General features: G+C 35.2%; 7 non-coding genes across 7 annotated transcripts; 3 read left to right on the top strand and 4 right to left on the bottom strand.

Annotated features, from left to right (window-relative positions):
- Positions 1–1,663: 1,663 nt before the first annotated feature.
- Positions 1,664–1,736, bottom strand: TRNAV-AAC (transfer RNA valine (anticodon AAC)). The gene has a single exon. It is a non-coding gene; the product is annotated as a tRNA-Val (tRNA).
- A 5,884-nt stretch (positions 1,737–7,620) lies between these two features.
- Positions 7,621–7,693, top strand: TRNAV-AAC (transfer RNA valine (anticodon AAC)). The gene has a single exon. It is a non-coding gene; the product is annotated as a tRNA-Val (tRNA).
- A 719-nt stretch (positions 7,694–8,412) lies between these two features.
- On the bottom strand, positions 8,413–8,485 carry TRNAV-AAC (transfer RNA valine (anticodon AAC)). Its single transcript has one exon. It is a non-coding gene; the product is annotated as a tRNA-Val (tRNA).
- Positions 8,486–8,583: 98 nt separating this feature from the next.
- Positions 8,584–8,656, top strand: TRNAV-AAC (transfer RNA valine (anticodon AAC)). The gene has a single exon. It is a non-coding gene; the product is annotated as a tRNA-Val (tRNA).
- A 1,810-nt stretch (positions 8,657–10,466) lies between these two features.
- Positions 10,467–10,539, bottom strand: TRNAV-AAC (transfer RNA valine (anticodon AAC)). Its single transcript has one exon. It is a non-coding gene; the product is annotated as a tRNA-Val (tRNA).
- A 12,484-nt stretch (positions 10,540–23,023) lies between these two features.
- TRNAK-UUU (transfer RNA lysine (anticodon UUU)) lies at positions 23,024–23,097 on the top strand. The gene has a single exon. It is a non-coding gene; the product is annotated as a tRNA-Lys (tRNA).
- Positions 23,098–23,222: 125 nt separating this feature from the next.
- Positions 23,223–23,293, bottom strand: TRNAG-GCC (transfer RNA glycine (anticodon GCC)). The gene has a single exon. It is a non-coding gene; the product is annotated as a tRNA-Gly (tRNA).
- Between the last annotated feature and the right edge of the window lie 3,378 nt (positions 23,294–26,671).

The following is a 26,671-nucleotide window of genomic DNA, read 5'->3' as shown; positions in this document are numbered from 1 at the left end:
ATAAAAAGGTACACCCATATTTAATATTCAAAGTTGGCTACACTTGCTAGACAAATTTGACCTATTTTGCCATTCGATTTTAAACTTTCTTTCAAATATTGGCTGATATTTAAAAATGTTTACGCCTAGCATTTTGCCTTAATCTCTGTGTTAGCTGAATTGACTGAAATTTGGCAATCACCAGCCGGATTTTGGGGATTTTGAAGACTTTGGAAATATTTCATTTAAAGCTGTTAAATTTATAAATATACCTTCACGTGAAGGGAAAAATATATTTTAGAAAAAAATATATATAGAGTATTTTTTTTTCTGATTCTTTTTAGATAAAAGAAATAATAGATTATATTGTTCAAATCCGGTCCATAATTTAAAATATGAAGCCATCTTCTTATGTTTACATTCTTTAACTACATTAAATGAAGCTCAAAATTGATGAAATTAAACGATTTGTTATACCCTCCACCTTGGAAAAAGGGTATATTTACTTTGTCATACCGTTTGTAACATCCCTAAATACTCGTCGTAGACCCCATAAAGTATATACACAATTTGTATTGTGTCTAGGATGGTTGGTATTGAAATATCGGTCAACGTTTTGGTATAGTCCCCATATAACGGTACCTCCCGATATTCGGTATTTTGATGATTTTTGCCACATTTTTTCACGGATTTGGCGAAATATTGTATGTATGGATCCACGCTTTGGTATAGTCTCCATGTAACGGCACCTCCCGATTTTTGGTATTTTTATGTTTTTTGCTTGTTTTTTCACACGAATATGTTTTAAAATTGGTATTTGTTGGTCATAATGGGTTCTAAGGGTTCTCAAGTACCTGTTGCTCAATTGCTCAACATAAAAAGAAAACATTTGTCAAATTTGGTGAAGATCGGTTCAGATATAGCTATAGCTTCCATATATATTATTCATCCGATCGGCCCCGCCCGACTTTAGGACTTTCTTTACTGGTTTTTTGTATACATATTTATTCGGTTACTCCGTTTCGAGATTTACAACCAATCGTGGACCTATATTTTCCATTTTCAATACCAGACTACTTGATTTATTTAGTAGACCTAACCTTTACAAATTAACTTTTAACTTCGAAATCGGTTGGAACTAACATATGAAATCTGCATCTTATATTCGACGCTGAATTCGGTCGTATGTACCAAAAGCCATCCTATTCGGCTGATCATATTTGGATCTGCCCTGTAATCTTTTATGGGTTAAGAAATGCCTTACAAATTTTTTCCTCTCGATTATAGGAATATTATTATACCCTCCGCCGTACATAGTATGGAGGGTATATTAAGTTCGTAATTCATAATGAAAATAAAAAATTTACATATAACAAAGTATTTATATTCTTGATCAGCGTAAAATTCTAAGCCGATATAGCCCTGTCCGTCCGTCTGTTGTATTCACGCTGGAATCAAAACAAATTAATATAGCAAGCTAAAATTTTGCACAGATAAGTCTTATGTCTGCAGGCAGGTCAATTTCGAAGATGGACTATATAGGTCTACGATATAGTATAGCACCCTTTCCCTCCTATAACGGCTGCTTTATTACCCAATTTCTCTCATGTACCGGTGGGATGTGTGGGGCAGCCATTCGAATATAATTCCATATTTTTTATTTTGAGAAAAAATCAATCTTTTCTGTTTCCGCCCGGGATTGAACCGGGGGCCTTCCGCGTGTTAGGCGGATGTGATAACCACTACACCACGGAAACGTGTGACACATAAAAATGCATAATATTAAAACAATTCCCACCAATTACGATTTCTTCTCTTTTTTATTTCAGATTGTTTCCCAAAACTATAAAACATTCAAGGTCTCGGATGACAGTCAATGTTCAAACTGGGATTTTAATCAAACCCCTTTTTTATTGTGGTAAGTTAAATTATGATAAACATCTAACCAGGAAGCGTGCATCTAACAAAATTTGTAAATATTTCCAAAATGCCCTTTAGTATTTTTGGTTTTTTTTTTATTTTGGCCCCAAAAAAATGCAAAATATTCAAAATCTACACCAGAAATTGTTAAGTCATTTCCATTACAAATATTATTATTATCATCATCATCAACCTAGTTATTGTGATGTCTTCCTCACTTTTTTGTTGTTGTTTTTTTCCTATTGACCACTACCATCTGCAACTCTCTGCTTTTGATTGAAAAATCAATAAAGCATGGAATTTCTTTCTACTGTTCGCACAAACATCAGCATCAATATTGTATTCCCTGGCACAAAGGAAACTCACGTCACGAAGCAGATGAGGAGGAACAAAAACTGACCGTTTACAATCAGCCTCTTTGATTCAATTTGGTACGGTCTAGACGTTTTCGGTATTATGATGCTAAACATGGACTAACACACACACGCACACACACAATGTTTTATGACGTTTGCACTTTCTTTGTTACACTATTGCACTATGATGCATTATTGCCGTTGTTGTTATTGTCTGTATGCTTCCAATCAAATGATGATGTCCGAACTCAATCCAATCATGAGCGATGCGCACCATTATTGTCCACTTCAATGTATAACGAATCATATTTGATTTAATATTTCGCTACGCATTCATGTCTGGTGCAGTTATCTTTTTTTAGTTTGTCGTTTGGAAAGGGTGTTACCATTCGAATGATATAGTTACAACCTACGCATCTCTTTGGAACATTTATGTTTTTATATCCTCCACCATATTATGGAGGGTATATTAAGTTTGTCATTCCGTTTGTAACACCTCGAAATATACATTTTAGACCCCACAAAGTATATATATTCTTGATCAGCATATAATTCTATTTCGATTTAGCGATCTCCATCCGTCTGTCCGTCTGTGGAAATCACTCTAGCTTCCGAACGAATTGAAGTATATTGAAAAAAATTTACTCAAGTATATGTTCTGTCTGCAGGACAGAACATATAGGACAGAACTTTTTGTATTGAAAATGGGCCATGTAGGTCCCCGTTTTGGTATAGCCGCCATAAAACAGTACCTCGCGATATTCGGAATTTTGTTGATTTTAGCGACATTATTCACCGGAATTCTTTCAATTTTGGTATTTTATGTTCGTAATGAATGCTACAGCCTATGATAGGATATTGTCTGTGCAAGTCCACGTCTTCGTATAGCCCCCATATAACGGTACCCTCCAATTTTCGACATTTTGATAATTTTAGCGACATTATTTAGCGGAACTATTTTAAATTTCGCATTTGAAATTCGTAATGGATATTACAGCCTATGCCAGAAAATTGTCTGTACAGGCTTATGACAAAAGTCGCGTATGGTGGCCACGTCGTCGTATAGACCCTAATATACGATTACATTCGGTATTTTTAAGATTTTAACAAAATTTTTAATGGATTAAATTTTTTGAAAATTGCCAAATTTGTACCAAATGCTAGAGAGTATTCAAAGTTCGGCCCGGTCGAACTTACAGCTTTTTTATTTGTTTTTTTTTTTATTTTTTTTTTTGTCCAATTAAAACAAAATTTTACAAAGTTCGTTTGCCATGATGAATCCGTTCGAAATCAGTTCAAATTTGAAAATGGCTTTCATATATATCCTCGTCCTATTTGAAATTTATTGCGATCTACATTAATAATATATGGTCAGATAGAATATATCTCTCCTTAACGAATATTTTTTCAAACGTGGGCTTTTTAAGAACAGGAGTCCTTCGACGAATAAGTGTGGATTTTTTAGAATATTTGTTCAAGAACCAATCGTGCATTTTTTAATAAATGTTTTGAATGGTCAATCGTGTAGTTTTTGGAAAATATTTATAAGGAGAATTTTTTAAAAATATTTTTCAAGGAACAATCGTGTAAGTTTAAAATTTTTTAAGGACCAAGTAAGTTTTTGTCGATTTTTCAGAATATTTTTACATAGACCAATCGGAAAATTTTTAAAAATATTTTTCATATTTCTTTGAAAATTGTCAGTCGAATTATCGCGGGTTTTTATATCCTACACCACATAGCGGTAAGGGTATTATGTCTTTGTGCATTTTTTGTAACATGGAGAGGGAAGCGAGATAGGGCGATAGTTACTTTTGAGGATCTTCATAGAATCACTTTCTGAATCGATTTGTGCATGTCAGACCGTCTGTGAGAATCGGTTCAAATTTAGATAAATCTACCATATAAATCTTCAACGATTTCGGGTTAATTGTGCACTAAATGGTCAATATTAGTCCAATTACCTGCATTTTGTCACTTTCGATTAAATTTTGGTGAAAATCGGTGCAGATATTGCTATAGCTCCAATATATATGTTTAATCCGATTTGGTGCTTAAATTCTCACATTTTTAATATGCAGATATCTTATAGAGCTCGGAAATATCTCCGCCAAATTTTATCAAGATCGGTTCAGATTTCGGGTTAATTTTACACCAAATGGCCAATATCAGCCCAATCGACCTGAAATTTGGCACATCCGCCCGAATTCAGTCTAGAAACAAGTACATCAAATCGGTTCATATATAGTCATAACTCTCATATATATGTTTTATGCGATTTGTTGTTTAAGTCCCTCACATTCGTAATATGCATTCGACAACAATGTAATTTGGTACCAGATATCTTATAGAGCTCGGATATACCTTTGCCAAATTTTTTCAAGATCGGTTCAGATTAGGATATAGCTCCCATATATATCTTTATCCGATATCAGGTTTATTGTGCACCAAATGGCCAATATCAGTGCAATTGACCTGAATTTTGACACATCCGACTGTATTCCAAACAACTGCTTCAAATTTGGTGAAAATCGGTTCATATATAGCTATAGCTCCCATATAAATGTTTCTTCCTATTTGGGGTTTTAAGTCCCTTACATTCATGGTATGCATTCGACAGCAATGTAATTTGGTACCAACTATCTTATAGAGCTCGAAAATACCTTTGCCAATTTTTTCGAGATCTGCTAAGATTTAGATATAGGGTATATATTCTATTCGGAATACAAAATGTCAAATTGCATCAAAATCCATTGAAAAAATTTTCCAAAACCTTGAAAAATCTCTCAAATCGGATGTAGGCTTCTATGGGAGCTATATCAAAAATATCTTCAATGTTAACAATTTGTGGCACATCAATTCGTTGTCCTATCTCAAACAAAAATGTAAAATTTCAGCAAAATCGAGTAAAAAATTCAGTAAAAATCCTTCAGTAGGAACATCAGGTATCCATTAAGAAAACCAAATTTCAAATTTCAGTTCATTTCAATTGAAAATGTACTTAAAATCTTCAAATATCTTTAAATCGGAGGGTACCGTTGTATGGGGACTATGCCTAAACGTGGACAAATCTTCACAATTTTATGATTACATTATTTTTACTTATTATGAAGCTACTTTAAAAAAATCAGATCGATTAGTAGTTTCATAGAAACATTTTTATCACACCTTCCCATACATATGGAACCACTGCATATTGTTAAAAAAAACAACATCATGCTAACATCTATACAGCTATGTACCACAAAAAAAAAAGTGTTCCATCAAAAAAATGATTTCTGGCCAACTGATATTAAAACAAGTAAGCAAAGGCTACAGTCGAGCGGGGCCGACCGTTGAATACCCTACAACACTATAATAAAAGATACAGTTTATATAGGCGAGATATTCGAAAGAATTCCACAAGATATTGTGACAAATAATAAAAGAAAACCATCAGGTTTCGTTCTCTAATTTTCGAATAATAGCAACTTTAACTAATTTGCTCATTTCCAATTTATTGGAAGATGTTGCACGTAAATGGTCTTCCTAGATCTGGAACTAATATTTCCCAAAGACCTATAATCTCTCAGAAGTGGCAAAATATTAACATTTGTTATTGGTTTTTGACTGAAACGCATCTATATGAGATACTGACATTTGACTATATTCTTCAACGAAATCAGCGTTAACGAAATAGTCAGAAGTGCGTCTTTCCTGTATTTGTGAATTCTCCAAAAAGTCACTGGAATGGACATTTTCGTATTTTGTCTACAAAAGTTGGCAAACTATTCACACATTGAATATTTTTGGATGGCCATCCAAAACTGCTTAGCTTTTGCAATGTCCGGTAACCCCCATTCAAATGTGCGCGAGGATCGGGCAATAATTACGACCTGCTGACAATTTTGCAGTTTTTTTTGGTCCATTTCAACTCCTAAATATATGGCGATCATCTCCAAAAAGAGTAGGCTTCTATTCTGACCCTCATCTTATCCCCATGCATTTCGTAACGATCGGGCCATAAATGCGATCTGTATATTATATCCTGATATCCTAACTACTTAGTTTTGTTAGCTGTAGAAATATTACCAAATGTTTAATTCAAAATGAAAATATGCCAAAAATATGAGAAAATGTTAAAAAAATCAATATTTTCATCTTTAGAGAGACATTCTTATGCGATTTTTTAGACGTTTTTTCTTTCCTGCCAAGAGGCCATTCTGAATTAATGAGAACTGTCGAAATCAGTTCAGCCATTCTCGACATATAAGAGATCTTTCAAGCATATCTTCTTTGATAGACATATATATCGCACATATTTTGCTATATATCCGATTTGTTGGATGTTAACATCAAAATGTAAAGGTCAGAAGTAACCTTGTGATGGCTTCGTGAGTTCGCCGGGATTTAAAATATTCGCAGTTTAATGAAAAATTTTGCATTTTTTCAACACAAAAGATATGGCCTATTTTACCCGCTAAATATTATCCGATGACCACCCAAATTGGTAGGCTTCTTCCCCGCCCTAAACTCTAGCTACATGCGAAATTCCGCGTCGATTGTTCTATAATTGCGACCTGTATAGCTACTGCAAAATTCGACATTTTTTCAGTATTTGGTCCATTTCAACCCCTAAACGATTTGGCGAGGCTTCTATTCTGACATTAACCCCACCTACATTTTAAATTTCGTGAAGATCGGGCCATAATTGCGACCTGTAGAGTGATTACAAATTAACATGGACAGACGGACAGACGGACGGACGGACATACATAGCTAGATCGACTCAGCTCGGCGAGCTAGGAAGATCCATATATACTTTCCTATATGGGAAACCAATATTTCGAGGTGTTACATAATTTTTGGCCCAATCAAACTTATAATACCCCCAACACATAGTGTTGTAGGGTATAATAAGATCGATTAGTTACATAGAAACATTTTATCACACCTTCCCATACATGTGGAACCACTGCATATTGCTAAAAAAAACATCATGCTAACATCTATACAGATATGTACCGCAAAAAAATACTTGCTTCAGGTGACTACTCAAAACTGTAGAAAAAATTATTCACAATTTTAGACGGAAGATTTTTTTCAATTTTAAATTCATTCCATTAAACACAACCCTTTCTCATAAATATGTATATTTACATATTTTATGGCCAGCACGGTTCACTAGGTCTATTGGTGGATATGTATGTATGTATGTAGGCAATGAGGAATGACTTCTAATTTCGCATTGTATAGAATTTTATTCGTGTCTGATTGTTATCCAATTATGCTGATCATTATGCACAGATTTTGGCCTATTGAGATTGTAATATATCACGACAAAACTATGCAAAGCTCTCGCTACAGAATACCAGCACCGTTAACAGTTTCCGTGGTGTAGTGGTTATCACATCCGCCTAACACGCGGAAGGCCCCCGGTTCAATCCCGGGCGGAAACAGATTGAAATTTTTTTTAATTGAAATAAATAAAATTGTTATGAAAAAAAATGAAAGAAGTGTTAGTGTATGAAATATAAATATTTTGAAATAAAACAAGTAAAAAAGCACCACCTTTAATATCCTCCACCATTTGGGAAATTTTATTAAAATTCTAAAGTGAATGAACTAAAACCCGTTATGTGTGAGCTATACGAACCGGAATATCTTCATAAGCAATTTTTTGTCATTGGCTGTAGTAGCGATTCCGAACTTCAAATACGAAATTTAAAATAATTCTTGTGAATAATGTCACTTATATCATCAAAAATGCCGAATAAAGAGTGGTGCCATTTTATAATGGCTATACAAAAAAGTGAACCTGCATAAGCAATTTTCTATCCATTACGAATTCAAGTACGGAATTTGAAACAATTCCGGTGAATAATATCTCTAAAATCATAAAAATGCCGAGTATTGGGGCACTGTTATATAGGAGCTATACGAAATTCGAAATAATTCCAAATCAATCAAATGTACTTAATTTAACATCTTTTTTTTTATTTTGAACGAGAGAATTGAAGGCGAAAAACTTTAATTCCTAATCCGTTTTCAAAATTATTGATATAAATTGAAATTAACAATCTTTTAAACTTCAATTGGAGTTTTTTCACAGTTTCCGAATATGCAAGGTCATATTATGTCTAATTTATTGAGTATTATTATCAATAAAAATGTCTACTGTTTCCGCCCGGGATTGAACCGGGGGCCTTCCGTGTGTTAGGCGGATGTGATAACCACTACACCACGGAAACCACAGGAACCGTTATGTCCAATATCGAAAATTCGAGCAGTTGCAAACATAAAAATCATACATTTTCTGAGAATTTCAGAGAAATGTCGATAACTATGTGTTTCCGTGGTGTAGTGGTTATCACATCCGCCTAACACGCGGAAGGCCCCCGGTTCAATCCCGGGCGGAAACAGATCGTATTTTTTAAATTTCAGATTTTTATATAATATTATATATCGGATAAAAATTGCGCACGTGTGTACTGTGTTTGATTTACATAATATTGGGTACCAGAAGAAGTGGGACTACGGCACCCATATTTAAGGGAAAGTCTATGTACATTATGAAAGTAGAGCTAACAAGTAAAAATCATCTACCCTCCACCATTTGGAAAAAAAAAAACTTACAAAACCCAAAAAAAAACAAAAAAATTCCGAACCGAATATATGAATGCTGTTGAAGTTATATGGGACCATACGAAAGACAATTCTGTTGAAAAAATAGATAAAATCATCAAAATGGCCAATATAGGGAGGGAGCGTTATATGGGGGATATACGAACTGGATCTGCACAGGAAATTTTATCTCATATGAGGTAGTACCCATTTCGAACTCTAAATACCAAATTAATATAACTCCGAAGAAAAATGTGACACAAATCATAAAATACCGAATATCTTGATGTACAGTTATATGGGGTGTTACGGTTAAATAGCCAGTCTTATGGTTTCTCGGGATTTTGAATAAAGTACATTTCGTTCAAAGACAAATTGGTTTATTGAAGAAATATACTTAATTGAAATTCCTTAATAACAAAGAAGGAAATCGTTTTTGTCGGTATACAAATTGAGATATTTGTATTCCATGAGAAAATATTCGTAAAAATCTACGATTATAGCTCTGCTTCTCTTTGATAATTATTTTTCTTACAATGGATATATGCTCGTTCTCAAAAATCCACGAATATAATTAGTCCTTGATAAAATATTACGAAAACAATACCCGCATATAGCTCTAATAATCCTCAGAAAAATATTGGTAAATATTCATGATTGTTTTGTTAGTTCTTGAAAAAGTATTCTTAACGGTTATAGGTCGGCTACTCATTGAGTAAATGATTCTAAAAATTTCACGATTGTACCTCAGATAGCCCTTAAAACCCCTTCTTAAAAATCACGATTATCGTTCTGCTAGTCCTTTAAAAATTATTTTTAAAAGTCCACTTTTATAGCTGCACAAGTCCTTGCAAAATATCTTTAAAAATCCAAGATTGTAGCTAGTCCTTCATAAAAATATTCCAAAAAAAGCTCTCTATTTGAGATCTGCTAGTCATTGAAAAAATATACTTTTATAAACAACTATTCTTCAAAAATCCACTATAATAGCTCTGCTAGTTCATGAAAAAAACATTCTTAAAGATTCCACGATTATAACTCTGGTAATTCTTGAAAGAATCCATGCTAAAAAAAATATTATCAAAGAAACAATGACAATATATCTGCTATTCCATGAAAAATACTCTAAAAAATATACGATTATAACTTTGCTAGTCCTTGAAAAAATATTCCGTAAAATCCAAAATTATATCTCTCCGTGAAAATTTTGAACAAATACTTCTAAAGATCTTGACTATAGCTACTAGTACTTTAAAAAATGTTTCTGAAAAATCTTCGATTAAGTTCTGCTAGTCCTTAAAAAACATATTTACATAATTTCGAAGCACTACATAAAATAATGTATTCTCTGACATGATGGACGGTATATAAATATTCAATATCGACAAATTTTATATATATTTTCATATACATAATTTAATCACAGGTCCTACAGAGACATTATTTTTCTTCTTTTCTAGAATAATATCAAGGCCTAACAAGTTTTATATTATGGCTATATGGTCACATCTATGACTATATGGTGTTCGATTCGTTATATGCGCCATGTGTATCGAATTGATTTATTGAAATAAGTAATACCTAATTCCCCAAAAATTAATTTCACTCTGTTTCCGCCCGGGATTGAACCGGGGGCCTTCCGCGTGTTAGGCGGATGTGATAACCACTACACCACGGAAACATGTGATCGACACTTTCAGATAAATATATTGGAACTCGTAGCATAATAACACACATAATACACATTCGTCACGGTCGATAATAGCGTGAATTGCTTCAAATAATAAAATGAAAACTATTTAAATTCAAATTAACAACAAATAATATCATGTTGTAAGTTTTGTAATGCATGAAGTTATAGATTGAATTTTTTGAAAGTAAAAAAAGAAATGTTTGTGTGTCTCTTGCATGTGAAAAATATTTTTTTCTTTTAATTTAAAAGTTTCATGTCGAAATTTTACATCCATTCAATTTAATTCAATTTCAAGTTGAGTTTCCATCAATTGAGAAACCCAAGAAAGAACTCGAAAAATTAAAAAAAAACAAGTACAATTTTTTGAAATTTTTTAAAAAAAGTTTCGTAGGAAAATATCATTAGAATGAAAACCGTTATTAAGGGGCTATACGAAGACGAGGATAAGTATTTTTTGTCACAGGACGTAGTACCGATTCCGAACTTCAAATTCGAAATTTAAAACAATTCCATTGGATAGTTTCGCTTATATCATCTAAGGGGCTTTACGGAGTCGTTAATCTGTATAGATTTTGTGTCTTAGGTTGAAGCAACCATTACGAAATTCAAAGACCGAATATCGTGAGGTACCGCATATGCATTTTTTGTCATAGGATGTAGTACCCATTACGAGCTTTAAATAGAAAATTTTGAAACAATTCCCGTAAATACTGTTGCTAAAATCATCAAAATACCGAATATTGGAAGGTACCGTTATATGGGGACTATACGTAAAAGTGGACCGACATGGCCCATTAACGAACCTGCCTACTGGCAAAATACACATGGTGCAAAATTATAGCCTTATATAACGTAATAGCGTGATTACAACAGGCCGACCGAACAAAACGTGACTTTGAGTCTTTGTGGGGAGGTACCAAAAGGAGTGTGCCTGTATTGATCCAAATTCAACGCCCCCTTACTTTTATACATGGGGTATACAAAGTGCGTGGGGGGGGGGGGAACTCGAAGATGCGGGCCTTTTAATAGGTACCCATTACGATCTTCCAATACAAAATTTGAAACAATTCCGGTAAAAATCTCGCTAAAATCATCAAAATACCGTATATCGGGAGGTACCGTTATATGTGGGCTATACGAAAAGTTGGACCGACATGATCCATTTACGAACTTAACCTGCCTACTGTGGAAATATATATGTTTGCAAAAATTTGCCTTCTATGACGTAATACCATGATTACAACAGGCCGACCGAATAAAACATGACTTTGAGTATTTGTAGGAGTAGGAGAAAAGGATTGAGCCTTTATTGGTCCACGGACCTTTTTCTCAGACAGAATTTCTAAGATACTTAGTTTTAATCTAATCCAACATCCCCTTATTTAAGTCAAAACTAGAAAAGTTATGAAAAGGATAAAACATATATACGGGAGCTACAGCTATATCTGAACCGATTTTAACCAAAATTTTAAACACTTGCTTTTAGGCCGAAATCCTTCGGAAGAGTCAAAATTCGGTCCATTTGGGCTGATATTAGCCATTTTTTGCACAATAAACCTGAAATCGTATTAAGAATATATATGGAAGCTATAGCCAAATCTGAACCGATAAAATATGGCAAAGGTATTTCCGAGCTCTATAAGAGCTCTTGTATTTTTGGGCTGTATCTGATATCTGGTACCAAATATTATTGTTGTCGAATGCATATTACGAATGTGATGGACTTAAACACCAAATCGGATAAAATATATAGTATATGGGAGCTATAGCTATATCTGAACCGATTTCACCAAATTTGACGTACTTACTTCTAGACTGAATTCAATTTGATCTGCCAAAATTCAGGACTTTTGGGACTGATATTAGTCATTTGGTGCACAATTAACCCGAAATCGTTCGAAGATATATGGGAGCTATCTCTAAATCTGATCCGATTATCACCAATTTCAAAAGGGCTCGTCCTTGGGCCAAACAAATGTTATTTGGAAAACGACATATCAATCGGATAATAAATGCGAACTGCATTTTGTTCACAAAAAATACATGGACAGACTGACATTCAGATATGCATAAATCGACTCAGAAAGTGATTCTATGAAGATCCTCAAAAGTAACTATGGGTCTATCTCGCTTCTGTATCTGTACAAAGACATAAGACCCTTACCACTATGTGGTATAGGGTATAAAAATGAAGAAAGGAAACCTACGAACAAAACTATTTAGTTCTTTATAAAATCTACACAGTATGGCTATAATTTTTTTCATGATATCGAGGGACCCCTTAATACGTTGGCAGAAAAAACTAGATGTAGATTTACCAATATATCTATTCTGCAGACAAAGCCCTTACGCTCTAAAATAAGTGTGGATTTAAAATTAAAGTCAATTCGGTTGACAACTAGGACTGAAGTCATCAAATTGTCTAGTAAAAGTACATAGTCGAACTTCTGCCAATGTTATCCCTTTCAAACTATGCGCAGCAAACGTTTTTCATAATTTATTTTCCAAAAACAAGAACCCTCTCAAAATACCTGTTCGATAACCACAAAACGACACTTCATCATCGTCATACGCACACCCATTACCGGAATAAAATTCCACACGAATTCCTCCAAAAAAATAAATACTCGAGTCAACTCATAATTTATGGTTTCTATGAGTGATTAGTTGCAGTCAACACTTGAACTTTTAATTGAAACAACAAATAATTTTCAATACTAATTGACAATGGAGAGGATGGATGGTGCAACCAACCGAACGACCATCCGACAATCAAACATCAAATCAAGTGTTCACCAATAACTACTCTTCAAAATGCAACAAATGATGCAATGTCGTCAGTTAAGGTAGGTAGGCGATTATTTCAAATTGTGTGTTTCGTGGCACCACGAAGCAACGGACATAGGTGCATACACATGTGCAGATGGCCGCCACAATGCATCATGAACAAGTGGCAAAACCACAAATTATGCGACACATAATGAACAGCGTGTGGGTGTCATAAATTTACAAAACTTGCATTTTTTTGTATGCTAAATGCAGGATATGTTTTTCATGAAATTTTAATGAACAGTGGGACTGTTCAGTGAAAGGTTAAGAATTTTATATAGAAGATCGGAATGGAAAATAAAAGGGGTTTCGTTGAGAAAATTCTCCACTTTCGATAAAAAAGAAACAAAACAAGTTAGAAAATATCAGTCGTTTTTTGCCGACAGATGTATACTCTGAGCCAAGGTTCGATTATTTAAATATATTTTGACTTCTATTATGATTATTCAAATTGTCGACCCTCTATGGAGTAGGCTACGATGAAATGGATAAATATTGACCATTTAGTGTCGGACCTGATAATATATGATATAAACATTGCGACGAGCCCGGTTTGGACTATATTGTCTACTTTCTTCACTTTATTTGAAATATATAACAAATTTTAGAGAATGTTGAAATGTGCTAGAGGTAGCAGATATAGTCGACCGAAGTATTCCATTTTCATGATTCATCTAATACACATAAAAATTTTGGTATGGCCAAAAAAAAAAAAATTGTTACCCTTTGTGGTGAGGTACCAGAAGGGGTTCGCAGATATATATCATCTTTACAGCAGATATTGTGTTAGCAAAAATGTTTGTATCTACGAAATTTTAAGAGATTTGGATGATTATTTCGCTTTCTTTGAGCGTTTTGTTTTTGAAAATCTTGAACCCAATGTGGGGCAGGTAGCAAAGGAAATGGTTCAATCTCTACCATCTTTCTAACAGATCTTGCATTGATGGAAATATTGAGATGTACCAAGTCTGGAATGAAATCGGTTGTTAATTTCACTTTTTATGAACTTCATGGATATTCAAAATTTCGACCTTTTGTTGGGGATGTACCAGAAGGAGTAGACCGATATATTCCATCTTAACACCAGACCTTGGGTTATTAAAAATATTGGGATGTGTGGAATTTGAAGACAATCTGACTCTTACATCACACTTTATAAGAGTTGTAATTATTCAAAATTTTGAGCCCTTGTGAGGGGGGTACTTTATGGAGTGGACCGATACTGTCCATTTTCGCACTGACGCAAATATTAGGATTTGCAAAGTTGGAGCAAAATCGAATTATCTTTTCTCTTTCTGTGCAGACAATTATTTTCTTTGAAAATGTTGACATTTTGTGGTGGAGGTACCGATTTTACTCATCTCCGAACACGATGTAAGTTTGACAATAATATTACGATGTACCAAGTTTGGATCAAATCGGATACTCCCTTCGAGAGTTATCGTGCGTACCAGCCAGACAGACAGAAAACGAAGTGGACCAATAGTTCCTTTTGATAATCTTCATAGAATCACATTCTCAGCCGATTTAGGCATATGCGTCCATCTTTCCATATATTTGTAAAAAAAGTACAGCTCGCATTTATTCTCTGATTGAGATACAATTTTGTTCAAGCCATTTGTTTGGCCTAAAGACAAACCCGATAGAAATTTTTAAGAATCGATCCAAATATAGATATAGCTCCCATATACAGGAAGAGATGAAAAAACTGCAACCAACTTCAGACTGCGGTCATTTCTAAGCCCCTCGTCCGGCAGCTGTTAAAATTATTCCAGTCACAGCTCATTATACTGTTTAAAAGCGTACAAAAGCATTTTGGTGAGAATTTTCCAGAAAAAAAGTTATTCGTGATGGAACTCAAGCGTGATAGTGTGATTCCTTTATTTTTGGCTGGAAAACCACAAGTGGCTATCGCTAGAGCACTCCAGCATTTTAATGTGAATAAATCTTTTGTGTCTCGTACCATCGCTCGTTACCGACAACATTTGTTGTCCAGCAGTTTGTAAACAAACAAAATGATCGTGTTTACTTGCCAAAGAGGTCATCGGAAAATGTGCACTTTCGGTTGGCCACCATATCTCAAGCGCCGGCCATGGTGATGGTGTGGGCCGCCATGACAGCCGATGGTCGCTCTCCACTCGTATTAATCGACTGTGTATTAATCGAAAATACTCTGGAGGGTGTATTTAGTCCTTGGGTACGCAAACATTTTTGCCGTAGACCTTGGGCATTTCAACAGGACTCAGCACCATCGCACTCAGCACGCGCCACCCAAGAATGGTTACAAAATGAGGTTCTTTGCTTCATTTCCAGCGTATAATGGCTACCAAAATATCCGGATACCAATCCGTTGGACTATTGTGTCTGGAGTATTTAAAAAAAATAAGGTTGGCACTAAAAATACCAAAGTGTCGATCATCGCAAGCAAGCGATTCGCCGTGAATGGACCAAAATACCGCAGAGCAACATTCGGGCAGCGTGTGACGGTTTTATTGGCAGTTTGAAGGCCAAATTTGGTGCCAAAGGTGACCAATTTTTGCTTTCATTCAATAAATTTAAAAAAAAAAAATTGTTGTTGGAATTTTTTATCTCACCCTGTATATTGTTCATCCGATTTCTTATATTTTTTATTTGTACACCACAAGGTGGTCAGGGTATTATGTCCTTGTGCATTTGCTTGTAACATGCAGAAGGAAGCGAGATTGACCCATAGTTACTTTTGAGGATCTCCATAGAATCACTTTCTGAGTTGATTTATGCATGTCAGCCCGTCCGTCCGTCTGTCCATGTATTCTTGTGAACAAAATGCATGTCGCATTTATTGCCCGATCCAGATGAAATTTTGCGCAGATCATTTGTTTGGCCCAAGAACGAACCCTATTGAAATTGGAGATAATCGGTCAAAATTTAGATATAGCTCCCATATATATCTTCGTCCGATTTGCCTTTTATTGTGCACCAAACGTGTAATATCAGCCCGAATAGTATGGAATTTTGCACATACAACCAAATTAGGCCTGAAAATAAGTATGCCAAATTTTATCGAAATCGGTTCAGATATAGCTATAGCTCCAATATATATTGTTCATCCGATTTGTTATTTTTGTCCTCCGCAGCCGTAATATGCACTCTGTAACAACAATATTTGGGGAAATATATCAAATGCAGCTCAGAAATACCTAAATTTTATCGAGATCGGTTTAGATTTGGATATAGCTCCCACATATAACTTCGTCTGGTTTTCCTTTTATTGTACACCAAACGTCTAATATTTGCCCAAATGGGATGGCATTTGGCACATGCGAACGAGTTGAGCCTAGAAGCTAGTATATCAAATTTGGTGAAGATCGGTCCAGATATAGCTATAGCTCCCATTTATACTGTTCATCCGATTTGTTATATTTGTCCTCCGCAGCCGTAATATGCACTCCGTATCGACGATATTCAGGGATATATATCAAATACAGCTCAGAAATATCTTTGCGAAATTTTATGGAGATCGGTTCCGATGTGGATATAGCTCCCATATATATCTTTATGCGATTTCTAATGAATTGTGCACCAAATAGGCAATACAAGACCGAATTTAAGATACAAATGCTGCGACATATTTAGTCCTTTGAATTTTAAATTATAATTATAATCATAGCTGTATGATTGAATTCTCCCATGAAAACTTTTAATTGTTATGCGGTGCTCTACTAAATTAGCGAAGTGGTGTAGGGTATCTCTTTAAGACTTTCTTCACTGGTTTTTATTTGTAATACGAATCTCTACTAAATATGCAAAGGGGTATAGGGTATCAAAAAGTCGGCCCCGCCCGACTTTTAGATTTTCTTGACTTGTTTTCTTTTTTGCTAGGCTTGAATAATTCGCATTTTCCGTTTGATTTTTATGTATATATGTTATGCACAACCATCCCACAGTATACTCCAGTATGACTGTCAAGTTTGAAGTTAACAGCAACAACAAGCAGATTTCATTATAAATATTTACGAGTATTTAAGGGACACATTTTCATGTCATAACGAGTTGCATTGTTTCAAATGCCACACAGAGCGAAAGTTCTGAATACGGACCATGGATGCAGTAACTTTCATTTGATGTCATTTGTGGTCAGTCCTGATGCACATAAGTCCCCGGGGTCTAATTTAACTAATTGGTGTTAATGAAATTGTATGTCAACCACGTTCCAACTAACAACCGAACCGAACCGAGCGAATGAGCATGTGGCAAAACAAATGAAATAATTTTTGTGATTTTAAATCACAATCACATTAAGGCACCCGACACTGGTCACTTCGTGTGGTGGTGTCATGTCGACCACCCATAACTTATGTGGGTATGTTACACGCGCTCCTAGTGTGGAACGGAGGTTTTTTTCCTTTGGGGTTTTTTGATCTGTGGCCATAATAAATATTTAATATCCGCCTAGTCCGGCATGGCTTATTTAGATAGGCAAGCGCGTCGCGTCATTTGGAACGGCGTGCTGTTGTCAAGCGCCTACAGCTGTCACTAATCCTTCGCGTAAATTAGATAGAAAAAAAAAAAAAAAACAAACCATGGGCCTCTTCCACACTTAGTTTGGGGAAGTCGCTGGTTCGAAAGAAAACGTGCACCAATCACGTAATTGTAAGTTGTGGCACGTTGCAGTCGGCGTCAACGATTCAATTGCATGTAACTGCATTACAGCATTTTGCTGCTGATGGATGGATGGATGGATTTATGCGAGTGTGTCTTCTTCCAGCGGGCATGAAGAAAACTCTAATGACACCTTTTGACGATGACTACCAACAGCAACAACAACATCGACAGCAGTAACAAAAATACAACCCACAATCAAATAAATTTAAACGACGAAAAAAAGACAAATTTAAACAAAGAATTATGTATAAATAACTGCCATAATAATTATAGTAACAGCAGCCATCCATTCAACCAACCATTCCAACGGACGGACGGACGGATAGCCCACCAGCCAGTCATCCATTCATGTTCGTGTTTATGAAACCGAAATTCATAGGAAAATTATTTGTTTTTCGTTTATTTATATTTGTTTACAACGTTAATCATTTAAAATAATTGTTGATATAACAAAAGACAGGTAGGCCGGCACATTGGGAATTGCAGGCAAGTGATTTAGTGACACAATTGCCGAGTGCTATTAAATTTGAATTTTTGCAATATTTTATACATTTTTCAAGGATCTAAAATTGAACAGAACAAGACAACTTTTAGAGGTCACAAATTGTCTTAAATAATCGCAATTAAAAAGTTGATATTATTTTATGAAAGGACCTTCAAACCCGACTATCAAAGAGATATTACAAGCCACAATCAGGCAAACAAAAAAAAAAAAAAAGAATCCAACAAATGAACGTGGTGTTCTAAAAATAGAACAAACGCCATATGAGGGTATAAAGGGTGAGAAAAAAATGTAACAAAGTCAAACGAAATAATTTTTACTTTTTTTTTTTAATTTGATTGAACGAAAGCAAATAATGTCGGAAATAGCATTAAATTTTAGAATAAGTTTAGATTTGTTCGAATTGGTCACCTTTGGCACGAATTATGGCTTTCAAACGGCCAATGAAACCGTCATACGCTGCTCGAAGTTTGCCCTGCGGTATTTTTGCCCATTTCCGGCGAAGCGCTTGCTTGTGGTGATCGACACTTTGGTATAGTGCCAACCTTGCTTTCGAAATTACTCCAGACACAATAGTCCAACGGATTGGTATCCCGAGTTTTTGTGGCCATTGTGCGCTGGAAATGAAGCAAATGAACCTCATTTTGTAACCATTATTGGGTGGCGCGTGCTCAGTGCGATGGTGCTGAGTCCTGTTGGAATGTTCAAGGTCTGCGGCCAAGGGTGCCCAAGACACCTCAAGAATATTTTCGCGATAATATTCGGCATTTATTCTGATGCCACGGCCGATTAATACGAGCAGAGAGCGACCATCGGCTGTTATGGCGGCCCACTCCATCACCATGCCTGGCGCTTGAGTTCTGGTGGCCAACCGAAGATGCACATTCAACTGACGTCTTTGGCAAGTAAACACGATCATTTTCTTTGTTTACAAACTGCTGGACAACGAATGTTTTCTCATCGGAGAAAACCAAATTCGGCAGTTCACCACTTTCGGCTAAGCGAAGCAACTCTTTAGCTCTTTTGAGTCAATTTTCTTTCTGTTGGTGTAAGTTCTTGCATTTTTTGGAATTTCAATGGCTTTACCCCGAGCTCATTTTTCAATATTTGCTGAATGGAACATTGCGGCCACTGCGACGCGGGTTTCGATCAAGTCGCTTCTTTACTTTTCGAACCATTTCTGCTGATGTTGCTGTTTTTTTCCGTCCACTTCCTTGAAGGGCTACGTTACCAGTATCACGGGAACGAGGAACCCAAACATTTATTCACATTTAAATGCTGGATTGCGCTAACGATAGCCACTTGTGGTTTTCCAGTCAAATATAAAGAAATCACACTATCACGCTCGAATTCCATCACGAATTACTTTTTTTCTGGAAATGCCTCACCGAAATAATGGGCTTAGACCCTAGGTCTATTTGGACAAAATCGTTTTCAGGACCTTTGAAATCGATCTAAAGGTGTCCTTCCGCCTGTCTGCTGTTTGGTGAGCACGATAATTCTCCAAGGGAATTGTCCCAAATTTGGTACATCGTAATATTATTGCGAAATTTAGATCGAGTTCGGAGATGGGCAAATCACTCCCTCTGGTGCCTACCCTATGAAAGGTCAAATTTGTCATAGAAAATAGTTTACCCTATAGAAGGAGAAAGAATCATTCGATTTGGTGTAAATTTTGCAAATCCCAATATTTTTGTCCGTGCTATGTCAGGTACAAATATGGACAAAATCGGCCGTCTCCCTCAAGTACTTCCCTCACAAAGGCTGAATAATTATAAATCTTTTAAAATGAGAAATAAGAGTCTGATTATCTTCAAATTTCATACGTTCCAATATTTTTATTCACAAAAGATCTGGTGCGAAGGTGGGATATATCAGCCCACTTCTTCTAGTACCTCCCCCACAAAGGGTCAAAATTTTGAATAGCCATGAAATTCGTAAAACTCGAAATGAGCACCCGATTCCTTTAAAAATCAGCAGATTTCAATATTTCTATCAACACAAAATCTGTTGGTAGATATCGGCATAATTCTTCTGGTACCTCCCCCACAAAAAGTCAAAATTTGTAATAATTATATCTCGAATAACATGCTAATCAATTCTTCTAATTTCTAATTTCCGTCCGTCTGTCTATCTCTCTGACTAGCTGGAGCGCACAATAACTCTCGAAGGGAATATCCGATTTGATCCAAACTTTGTACCTCGTAATATTATCTTCAAACTTAGATCGAGTTCGGCAATATAGATCCACAACCCACAAAAGTTCGGAATTTCCAAAGAAAATAATTTGCCTTATAAAAAGAGAAAGAATCAGAGAGTTTTGGTGCCACAAGGGACAATATAGGGCGACTCATTCTGGTACCTCCCTCACAAATGGACAACATTTTGAATAATAGAAACATTTATAGAATGTAATATAAGCATCCTAGTCTCTTCAAATTTTACAAATCCCAATAATTCTTCCATCAAGATATAATGGGCAGGTGTGATATATATTGGCTCACTTCTGCTGTAACTCCTCCACAAATGGTCACAGTTTGTATGCCCTCCACCATTCTAAGAAGAGGATATTAACTTTGTCATTCTTTTTGTAACTCCTCCGGATCATCATAAAATTCTAAGTCGAATTAGGGATGTCTCTTTGTCTGCCTGTCTGTTGGTTGCTATCACGCTATCTTTCAAACTAATTGAGATAGAGGACTAAAATTTTGTATTTGTATTTTTTCCTGTAGACAGGTTGAGTTCGAAAATGAGTCATATCCACGTTTTCACATAGCCCCCATAAAACGGTGTGACAAGAAATGCTTATGCAGGTCCACCTCATCGTATATCCCCCCATATAACGGTGCCTCCCTACATTCAATATTTTTATGTTTTCGCGACTTTATTCACCGGATTCTTTTTAGTTTCGTATTTGAATATTGTAATGGCGTTTGACAAAACTTTTCTATGCAGATCCACGTCTTCGGCCCGGTCCAAACTTTCTGATTTTTTATTCTTTTGTCTTAGACTGTAATACCCATTAAGAACTTTAAATACGAAATTTAAAACAATTGCGGTAAAAAATGTCGCTAAAATCACCCAAAGTACCGAATATCGGGGGGTGCCATTGTAGGTGCTACCGTTGTATACGATATCGTAGACCTATATAGACAATTATTTTTCAGGGGGTAAAATACTCACAAAAAACTTCTTGTGTAGAATTTCAGAATTTTAAAATACCGAATATTGGAGAGTACCGTTATATGGGGGCTATACGATATCGTGGTCCGATATATACCATCTTCGAACGTGATCTGCCTGCAAACAAAAGTCTGATCTGCGAAAAATTGAAGCTTCCTATTTTAATTCGTTTTAACTCTAGCCTGATTACAGAAAACGGGCGGAGGGACAGGGCTAAATCGTCGTAGAATTTTACGCTGATGAAGACAACATTTTGAATAAACATAATATAATAGCGGAGAAATTCCCTCATCATCTTCAAATTTTACATCTTAATGTTTCGATCAGCACTACATTTAGAGCAGAAATTGGAAATATTGGTCTCCGATATAGCAACGAAATTTGGCATAGAATAAGTACTTTCTAGATGTGTGGAAAATTTCTAAAAATTAGGCAATTTTGTGTTGCGCCTTCTGTAGTGTGTTGTGTTGATCAGACAACTAGTTTCTAGTTTGAGGGGATATATATTTGTCTACAAATCACATTGATATTTCCTAATTTGTTTGCTTTTAATTTTTTTATAAATTGCGCCGCCATTCCCCACATACGTTCTTAAAAATCCCCCGAGGCATACAATTTAATTTTGGAACACACCTCCAAGGAATGCAATTCCCAACAGCATTATTGAAAATAACTCAAAGGCATTCATAAACTCGAAATCTCTACCTACCCAACTGCTTGGTATTCATGCATTCACTTGACAAATAACTTGCACTGATTACACGAAGTGGGTTGCGTTGGATAAAGAAAATGTGAAACCAAAAAAGAAAATAATAAGAATCACCGTTGTTGTAAGGATTCCAGTTGCACAACAAGAGATAACACAAATTCTACAGATATCATCTCTTCGTATGGTGTTATGACTTCGGCAAACATAATGGATATAAGTGAATGTATGTACTTACTTACATACCCATCACATTTTGTCGGTTTTTTGTTCTGTGGAAAAGGAAACGGAAATGGTTGCAATATTTCAACATAGAAATTAAAAATGGCAAGGTGGGAATGACTGGAAAGAATCATGTCGGTGTATGGGTATTGATGTAACAATGAGTTTTAAGTCACAATATGGATCGCTACAGTCATAAAATGATATGTCATTGGCATACATAGAACTTTGTAAAGATATTATATAAATATAAATTAAAATTTTTAAAGTACTACATATCTTGCTTTTATATATTTTGGGATCTCTTTGCCCATCTGAAAATACTTCATCCATATCTATATTCATTCCCCACTACAAGTATACAGCAAGAGAGAGGGGATCACGTTTCTCATGTCGGCTCAGTCGGTAGAGCATTGGACTTTTAATCCAAGGGTCCAGGGTTCAAGTCCCTGCTCGGGCGATTCTCTTTTTTTTCAAATTTATTTTTTTTTTAATTCTAGACATTACCTAATTAGACTTGGTTCTTTAGACCCTTACAAATAGCTCTCAAATATATTATTATATTGTTCTTCAAAAAATTGTATTTGCATCGGCCGGGAATCGAACCCGGGCCGCCCGCGTGGCAGGCGAGCATTCTACCACTGAACCACCGATGCTATATTAATTTGATTGAGTGCGCCCAAAAATGAAGTAGTAAAATATAGAGTTGGGAGTGGTACATGTAATTTGAATACTATGAGAATATAATTAAGAATATTTAACTAATGTCTTAGTATTTTAAATAAATTAAAATTTTTAAATTGTCAAGATTTTGGAATCTCAAACTTTGCACAACCGTTTTATTTAAACGAAAATTAGGATACAAGTTTTCTAATGTGCCTTCAGGGATATGGCTGATGTACAGAATAATATTTTCGTCAAACTTAGTTGGAGTTCGAATATATAAGACTACTTTTCTTCCTTTAGGTACCGCCACAAATGGAAAAAATTAGGAATATTATTAGGGAGTATCCGATTTTGTTAAAAATCGGCACATTTAAAAATATTTTTATGAGGTCAAGGTTAAGTGACTTAATTGGCAATATCGGTCTAAATCTTTTGGTATCTCCTCCACAAAGGAGCAATATTTTGAATAAATGTAACTCTTATAAAAATCATAACTCTTTGAAATCCTTTTAAAATGCGAAATAATGTTCACCATACTTCGCACAAATTCTACAGAGAACTTGGCATATAACAGTCGACGACCTTGTCTTAAACTCTTGCATAAATATTTAAGGATTCTAGCTCCTTACAAAAAGCAAAAGTTTTAGTATATTTTAGAATTGTTTTGTTATCAGTACACTTTGGCACAAATTTCCTTGCAACCAGCAGTTTTCGGTCACTTAAAACCAAAAGAGAGGACATTGTTATAATCGTTATTTATACCTTAGCCATATGGCTACATATCATGTGATGAGGTCAAAATGTGCATAATCGAAATAACGGGTTTTTAACCTAGGTCTATTTGGACCAAATACGTTTCAGGACATTTGAAGTCGATACGCCCGCCCGTCTGTCTGGTTGGTGTCTACCGTTGCTCGTGAAGGGAGTATCTGTTTTGGTCTAAACTTGATTTAGATCGAGTTCGGGCAATATCGGTCCTCTCCTTCTGGTACCTCACACACAGAAACTCAACAATTTCACAAAAACAATTTACCTAATAGAACAAGGAACTATAATTCTATGTCCGGTGCAAAAATGGACAATATCGGCCCACTCCACTAAAATTTTTATAATCGTGGATATTTATTTATTATTATTTTATTTTTATTTATTTTTTATAAGGGTGGATATTTAAGTAATTTTTTACTTTCCTTGATTTTTTTGGAAAAAAATTGCGGAATTTTTAAAAAATATATATATTCCTGAATTTATAGCCATTTTTTTATTCTGAGACCTTTTTAGAGAATTTTTTGTTGTAATAATAGATTTTTTGTGATTTTTTTTCGCGATATTTAAATATAGAGTATATCCGATTAGATTATCGTAAGAATGTGGGCAAGTGAGAAACGTTGAACTATATAAAACTTGCAACAAGCATAAAAAAAATCTTATTGAAATCCAGACACCGAATTTTAAGTATTTTCGGTGGAAAATTTGGCTACAATCAGTAAAATACCGAATTTTGAGAAATCGTTATATGGGAGCTATAGGAAAATATGAATCTATGTGTAGAACTCATTTACAGCTGTGACTACGGAATTTAATATCATTACGTTAGAAGCTGAGGCTAAAATGATCAAACTGCCAAATATTGGAAACGTATACAAAATATTCTGTCGCAGGAAATAAAATCCATCCATCCGACTTTAAGCTATTCCGCTAGAAATTTTGGCTAAACTCATCATAATACCGAATATCGGTAGGTACAATTATTTGGGGGCCATACAAAGATGTTGGCCGATATAGCTCATCTTCGAACTTGACCTGTCTACAGACATCTAAATGCAAATCTTAGGTTCTATTACATGAAATTTGTACTCTAGGATGATAACAACAAGAGCACAGACCGGAGGAAGACAAGTTCCCCCCTTCCACATTTTTCAAATATTCGGATTAGGATTCCTTGTTTTTTGTTGAATTTCGGTATACAGTGCCTCTGCAGATAAAAATGTGAAAGAGAAACAAACACATAAAAGAGAAATATTTATGTGTTTGTTTTCTCTTTCGAGACGAGCTTAATGATCTGAAATTTGCAGTGAAAAGGAAAGCCAGATAGACACTATCACACACTCACCACTATGCGAAGCGTTTCGCCGTTGGTTAAGCGGCTCATCAGGCATATTTGGTGTGGATGATGGCTTACAAGGGCACACCAAATATGCCTGATGAGCCGCTTAACCAACGGCGAAACGCGTCGCATAGTGGTGAGTGTGTGATAGTGTCTATCTGGCTTTCGTTTTCACTGCAAATTTTAGATCATTAAGCTCGTCTCGAAAGAGAAAACAAACACATAAATCATAAAACATATGATCTTCGCCTTAATAAGGCAAAACTCGAGAAATATTTTGGTCCAAAATTTTTACACTCAAGTTCGAAGACGGAACCCCCCGATATTCGACATTTTGATGATTATAGGATTCTTTTGTGTGTACTTTCCACCCTCAGGAGAAGTGTTTATATAGGTCCACGATAACGTATATCCCCCATATAACGGTACTTCCCGATATTCGGTATTTTGATGATTGTAGCCAATTTTTTCAATGGAATTGTCTGAAAAAAAAAGAAGTTACTTCTGAGTACTTTATCCCCTAGAAGAGAATATACATAGGACCTCGATATTGTATATTCGGTGTTTTTGTGATCTTAGCGACATTATTTAACGTAATTATTACAAATTTCGTAATTGTACTACAATCTATGACAAAAAATTTGGTATGCAGGCCCACGTCTTCGTAGAGCTCCTATATAAAAATACCTCCCGATATTCAGTATTTTCATGATTTTAGCGACATTATTTACTGGAATTGTTTCAAATTTCGTATTTGAAGTTCGTAATGGGTACTACAGCCTATGACAAAAAATTTCGTATGCAGGTCCACGTCTTCGTATAGTTTTCATGCAACAGTTTTCAAGTGGTAGTTTTCGGATTTTTTTTTTTTTTTTTTTTTGAAATTTTTCAAGTACCTTCCAAATAGCGGAGGATATTAAACGTTAGGCCCGGCCGAAATTAACTGCTTTTTTACTTGTTTATTTTCAAAAAATTAAGCACTTTTTCCGAAATTGCTATACATTTTCTTGCATATCGCTTTACAATAGAAAATCTGGGTTGTGGAAAACTCCAAGTAAATTTGAAAGTTTGTTAATAAAAACCTCATAAGAGACTCGGTGTCTTATTCTTATTTTTTAGGCCTTTATATAACCTGAACCATATACTATGGGACCCAAGTTGTCAAGCTATATTTCGCAACATTAAGCATAGAGTTTTGAAACTTTATGGAGAGTTTGAATTACTTCAAAAATTCGTAGTCTCTACATAAAGTAAGCCCTGT

The sequence above is a fragment of the Musca domestica genome, unplaced genomic scaffold (assembly GCF_030504385.1).
Source record: "Musca domestica strain aabys unplaced genomic scaffold, Musca_domestica.polishedcontigs.V.1.1 19, whole genome shotgun sequence".
Taxonomy (NCBI): domain Eukaryota; kingdom Metazoa; phylum Arthropoda; class Insecta; order Diptera; family Muscidae; genus Musca; species Musca domestica.
Note: the sequence above shows the minus strand (reverse complement) of the source record. Positions and strands in the feature narration are given on the sequence as shown.